Consider the following 7,154-nt stretch of genomic DNA (forward strand, 5'->3'; position numbering starts at 1 on the left):
AAACTTGAAAAACTGCATGATTACCAAATAAACCGTTGACGACGATAAATTATGATGACAAGTCATACTGATGGTGTTCATATTCGTGAGAATAAGCGAAAGTTTTCAGTGGTTGCCCCAGTCCCTGTTATTTCGTATAGGGCAAGCACGCAAGGCAAAGGCCCGGGGCAAAGAGATAACTACTACATGCTTTTAAAAGGTGTCGGTATAAGGATAACAATTTTTTAAAAATCGCTTATCAACGTCTCTAATGAATTCAAATTGTGAAGACATACGTCTTTTTGTTTCAAGCAATTCGTATACTTGGACATCATGGAATCATGGATATGCAGAGAAGTGGACCTAAATTCGCCACAAAAAAGTGGTGCCATTTGTTTAGATAGACCCCACGTTTTATTTTGAGGGAAGGGGGGGGCATTTCTGTGACATATATCTTGCATCATATGTGATTTGCTTGGCCCATTCTATGGTATAGAATCTGTATTATGTGCGAGATGAATTAACATGAATTATTATTGACCCCAGTGCCGCGTCTTTTTTTTATTTCCTTTCCCAAAATCTCATTTTTGGAGGGGTGGGGATCCCTTAAACCCTTTTAGACCTTCCCCGTAAGTTGTCGGTGACGGCCTCGCGATTGTATTTCAGGACCGGAGGATGTACTCTATGAAAAATGGTATCATGTTTAGTTGCTCTCGTTTAGTGGAATGTATAATTGGGTCTCTTGCCCATCACTGCCTCATTTTTTATGGCTCTCCCTCTCCGTCTAAGACGTAATAACAATCCATTCTTTTTCACTTTCTCTCCTCTGTCTACTCCCCCTTTCTCCTCCCCCCTCCTCTCCTTTCTTTCTCTACCTCCCTCCCCTCCATCCATCCCTCCTTCCCCCTCTCTCTCTCCCCCCCCCTCTCTCTCTCTTCTAACCTTCTCTATTTCTCACCCTCCCCCCTTGTTCTCAGCAACCACCCTGCCTGTGGGGAATCTAGATCAATGCGGTATACATGGTATACAACACAAATTTAAAAAAGTATCATTAAAATACCAATTTCGTAACACTCATTTCCATACAATTGCAATTTAGTTTTCATTTGGAACTTGGGGATCATTAATTCTGTATTCACCATAGCGCTCAAAAACTTGAATTTTGGGCATATTTTTGTGTAGGCCCTCTATTGGTGGAAAGTCAAATTTTAAGAAAACGGTTTTCATTAATCTCTATCTTTAATCATAACATCATATTGGTCATTGAATGATTTCTCCCCTCCCCCCCCCTCTCTTTCTTTATTTTTCCCCCCTTCCATCTTCTAGCTTCCCCATCGCTGATGATACAGATTTTCCCTCCATGCAGATCAACGCCCCCCCCCCCCCCCCAATCATGATTATTCCCTCTTTCAGTCTGAAAGGACATAATTGCAATCATGAATGATTCTCCTTGACAATATTGCCAATATACATAACGAAATCCGAGACTAATTTAAAGTATCGCATCGACATTCACGATTCGGTGCCAGTCAATAAAATGTTGTTTGTTTGTTTGTTTCTTTGTTTTTCAATCTAAATAGGTGAGGGGAAATGTCTGATGATTGATTTCAAAGAAGGCATACAAATATGAGATTTGAATAAGGAAAATATTAATTTACCTGCAATGCATGAAGACATCGCAAGATGTTGCCGGCAGACATCAGCGCAAATCTAGAAGACAACAGGTAGGCTACAGCATGTACAGATTCCATTTTTATAAAAGATTGTAACTGATTCCTCAGATTCAATCTTGAAAAGGATTCAGAAGAACCATTCCCTCTTCAGGCACAACGTGCACCATTCGGCGCTTATGCTACATACAGTCACGACAGTCACACCCGCCAAACTAACTGCAATCGGCCAACGTCTGTCATTGGAAATTACGTTGTCGATCTGGACTCGTTTTCAACGGTGTGACAGGCAGAGGCCCCCAATTATTTCAAAATGACCATGTTCGGTGACAAAGAAATCACTCAGCCGAGGCGCCGCGAGGAAGTTCATCAAAGAGGATCTATACTCGAAAAACATGCAAAGAATGGAATTCGTGCCTATTATCTTTTGTAGCAATTCATCGAAAGAAGAATTCATCCCTCCATGCGCGTAGAAAATTTACTGAAAGCTGTTCATGTTCACACGTCACCGGTTAAAATGGCGGTTCAAGGTGGTTTTCCCTCTATACACTAGCGTACCTACGGGGGGGCAGTCTGCCCCCCTGACGAGCCACAACCCATGCAAAGGACGTATCCCTGCCCCCCCCCCCCCCGATGAGCTTGAAGACCTTTATTGCCCCCCCCTGACGAGCTTGAAGACCTTTTTTTCTGTTTGTCAATTTTTTTTCTGGTACGAAATCCTTTATTTGTGATTAAAGACCTTTTTTTTGCTTGCTTGTCAAATTTTTGGCGGACGTTTTTGCCCCCCCCCCCCCGTGGAAAATCCTAGGTACGCCACTAGTGGCAGCTGCCTCTATAGTTTGGTGCATTCAGAGCCCTTTCTTAAGAGTTTGGCAAATTCGCTACGGTGGGTTACAAAAGGGGTGGCAACGTTTCGTAACTGTGCTTTCCCAACATATCAATGCACACCTTCTTGTAAACCCTCCCAATTGGATGATAGAGTCCACCACCCCCATCCCCCGTTTCTCTCCTCTTCCCTTCCATTTTCGCTGTTATGAAAATCCATGCGAGCGGGTGCATCCCCTATCTTCGTCCATTGCCTTTTAATATTAATTGCTTTAATCATGTTAATATGCAAATAGCTCATCCACTCCCCCCCCCCCCCACCATATTTGCTGTCTGCACCTAAGCGGGACCACAGGTGACCTGTAGTCTGCAGGCACAGACCCTGATTGAAACTTTCATCAACAAATTGGTCTCCATGCAAAGACTAGCACATACCAAACTTGCATTTTCAATTCAACCCTGAGCGAGAGGGCCTTCAGTACACAAGGCATGCAGGCTGCGCATTCAGACCCTTAACCATGTTGACTATAGTTTGCACAGCAGACTACCTGCTATATTCGGATTAAAGGAATAATGATTGTTGTGACTAGACAGCTGCATGCATAGGCTTTGAAAGAGGAAAATCTAATTAGCATTCATAATTATCATTGATGTCTTATTATTTCCTGCCAGGTGCTTAAATGAATCCGAATAAAAACATCGAGTATCCTGTTTTGTTTTGTTCCTACTTTTGAACTGATGGGTTTTTCATAAATATGAAATATTATAAAGTTACTCTCGTAAGTTATATACGACTTTAGTAACTGATGCCCCCTTTCCATGGGTCCACAGCAAAAACTGTGGTGTTATCCGGTGTACATAGAGGACCATACCAGTTATTTTACACCGAAGTTAAATTGGTGGGGTTAGTTTTACACCTACATGTGTTATTACAACACCTATGGTTGTTACATTTACACTCTTTGGTGTTATGTTCAATCTTTAGGGTGTTATTTTAACACCTCAGGGTGTGGTCCTCTATTAACACCAATTGATGTCAGTTTTAACACGACAGTTTTTACAGTCTCCCCGATTTGCCACATGATGGGAATTTACTATACCCTTATCATTTTTTTGCTTATGTCATTCAGATGTTTATTAAAAACGAGAATTTTAATCCACAAAAAACTAATTTCAACTTCGCGGAATGGAAATCAAGCTCATTGATAATCTTATTGTTGTCAGGATCGTGCGTAACTGACGAAAAGGTTCTTTGAAATACCGTATGCATGGGACCTTTTTTAAATGGTTAAAACAATGAGAAAGATTACATTTCCACATTTGTTGGTTAAATCTAAAACTAAGATATTTATTATGTTATATAAGTTTGAATTCCATTCTAATAGAAAACTTTATGAAGCGCCACAGAGATAATTAAAATGTGTTTTGTTTTTAGATTATACACCACAAATGAAATGGTTTTTATACTCGGTCAAAGTTATTTATGTGCATCACGATTACACTATTTGAAATTTCATTGTATTTAGCCCCCCCCCCCCCCCCCCAGTCGTGTTGAACTTACCTCAAAACAACGGCATCATTTGATGATTGAGGGTACCATTGCTCAAAATCTCAGCAAAAACATGTTGGAAATTAATTACGTAGTACGTTTTTATGTCCCGCTCTCCTAAAAATAACTGCATACTAGAAAATAGTATGATATCAGTAGCCAATAAAAATCAAGGATTTCGTACAAGTTTCTCTTGGTTGGAAAAATCACCAAATTTGTTTATCTAGAAATAATAATTATGGAACTGATCCAAGGGTGGAAAAATTTTTGCCAGGAAAAAAAATAAAATAAAGTTGCAAAACTCACCTAAAATAAATGATACCATGAAACGCAAAAGTGGAACCTCTGTTCTTTTAAATAAAACCAGCCTGCACCATGCATGTGCACGAATCATCAGTATAGCTTTCTTGATTGCAATATCGGGCTAACACCATATACACTCCATGGACATTCATCATGTGACGTCACGAAAATAATACAGTTACATCCATGGATCCACTGATCAGAAGAACAAGAAAGTGTTCAGTAGTATTGTTTGTATATTATTTTGACGTGAAGAAAATTATGCAACAATACGGCAGCCGCTTTCCCGACACCTCTCTCGTCTCTCGTACCTTTTATCGCAGACAGGGTATAACTCTAGAGTTTAGATTTCGATGATGCTACGTCGGGCAAACGGATTCTTTTGAAAATATATGTTAAACATTCACGGTTCAAAGTGGAACAACTACTAAACTTATAGAATTTAGTTGGACAGTATCTGAGCTCGCTTGAGCCTTTTATACTTATTATTTATCCCACAACTGAAATAAAACCTGTTCATAAGTATTTGCATTAAGTCCTGGTAAGATAAAGGCATACTATTATTGCACACTTCATACAGTGTTTGCTGATTGGTTATTAATGTTAACCGATAGTTGCATAATAGTGCATCGATCTCGATTGGCTATAAGAGTAATTTCCCGAATTGCCTATGTCAGTTATGTCTTCTTTAAACCAGCATGCGTCTTGTGCCAAGCTTTGCGTTTATATTTATCTGTTTATAACCCAGACATGTTGCCAAATATACTGACAAGGTCGCACCCATGACTTGACAATGGGTTCAATGGAGTATAGGCTTAACCAGGAACAGACTTTATATATAGTTCGTTCTTGTATCCAGATCAAAAATAGCGTTATTGAATAACTATATGATATATATAGGGGAGATGCTGCAACCATGGATCTAATGGCTCCATGCTGCCACTAAACGATAAACCATCGGAAGGGGAAAGGTTATTGGTTTGTTTGGTTTGGTTTAATTTTATTCACGATTGTAAAAAAAAAATTATATCGCAGGGATAAACCCGTTTCAGATTGACTACCGGGCCGCTCTCTGGTGTGCGTAAAAACGAGAAAGATAAGAAAAGAGAAAGATCATAAAGAAATAATAGCTTTCTAATACGCGTTGTATGCGATATCAAAGCTCGCAAGAGATATCTTAAAAACTATATTAATCTATTATTCGATGTAAACTTCTTGGTCTATTGATTTTATAAATGATCATGATGATATACAATACCAACGTAAAAATACAAAAAATAGGTACATTATCATGATTGAAAGGAGGTTTTTGCAATTACGTTGAATGTCAGAAAGTGATTTTGCGGAGGGGGGGGGTATTTTATTATATACATATTTTTTGGTTGCTGGACTTAATACAATTCCAATTCATCTTATCTATTAATTTACAAGTCATTCTTCCTATTTTATCTAATGATTATCTTCTTTTAATGGAGACTGATTATTCACACTCAATGCCTTTTTATGACGGCATAATTAAGTCACATAATCAAAGAGGAGCAAGTTAACCCCAAATTTTAAGTTCCATTAAAATGATGTAAAATAATTAGTTTTCGTTTCATTGTCTCTTCTTCTTTTTATTATCACAAAAAAATATCATTAAAGGTCGCTGGCCAATACTTCCCTACAGCATAACACTTGATTATTTTTCAAAATATTTTACTGAAAGCACCCAAATGTGGATGTGGCCCCATCGGTGCACCCCCACTCCCATTATTAATCTTACAATGGTTTAGGATGCTGATTCGAATCCCCGGTTCAAATCAAAAGTATAAAAAGTTCGAGGACGAAATCTTATCTTGATGTAATTAAAGGCATGCCTCGAATAAATCGGACAGTTATAATGAGATTGGGGAATTTCTCATTTCTCTTCCAAGTCTTTCCTCCCGCCTTCGCTAGGATGATTGATCATGATTCGAATTAAATATTTCAGCCCATAGGGGCATGGCGATGGCGACTGGGGGAAGCATTCTTCTACCCTATAAAAAATATTGATGCGACTTGGTTTCCGCTAATTGCGTTTTTATGTGAGTTTCATCATTTTCCGCTCCTAAATCCATTGTTGAATAATTATAGCTATAATCCTTTATAGGATAATGTGCAGGCCCTTCGTAATTTGGAATTTTATTTCCTCAGGTGACTGAATAAAGCCCATGAGATAAAATATGATATGAATGTGATTATGAGCATGTCGGGAGATGGAATATTTGTAATGTGCATTTTAGAAAGAGAGAGAAAGGGAAGGAAGAATGAATCTATATATATATATATAAGAAAATCGAGTCGTACAATTGGGAAGACAAATATCACGTTCAATTTAGCCCCCCCCCCCTCAGAAATCCCGGCGCAGCTCATGACTTGTGTCCTAAGAATTTTAGAGTGATGGTTGTTCTAGTAGTTGGTCCTTTAACAATCAAACGTACAGATTAATACATGCAAATAAGAAACAATAAAAAAATACAATTTTGTGATACTTTTTTTCCTCCAAAGTTGGTTTATGCCTCATCGATAAAAGGTAAGGTATCTGTAAATCGGATCTTTTAAGATATCGCGTCAAAATTTCGCGTTATTGTTGTTTTTGCTTCTTTGTTTTTTTTTCGTCTGTTTATTTGATTCTCTCTCTGTCGATCACTCCCATAGTTTATCAGGATAGGGGTTGGGTAACTTGGGTTAAGTGTGGCTGAGTTTGTGTTTTCTTTTGTGTGTGTGTGTGTTTTTTTTTATTATTATAATACTTCCAAAAATTATTTGATTCAATGGTATCATTAAGAGGGGAAATCATGTCGAAC

The sequence above is a fragment of the Lytechinus variegatus genome, chromosome 13 (genome assembly GCF_018143015.1).
Source record: "Lytechinus variegatus isolate NC3 chromosome 13, Lvar_3.0, whole genome shotgun sequence".
NCBI classification, from domain to species: domain Eukaryota; kingdom Metazoa; phylum Echinodermata; class Echinoidea; order Temnopleuroida; family Toxopneustidae; genus Lytechinus; species Lytechinus variegatus.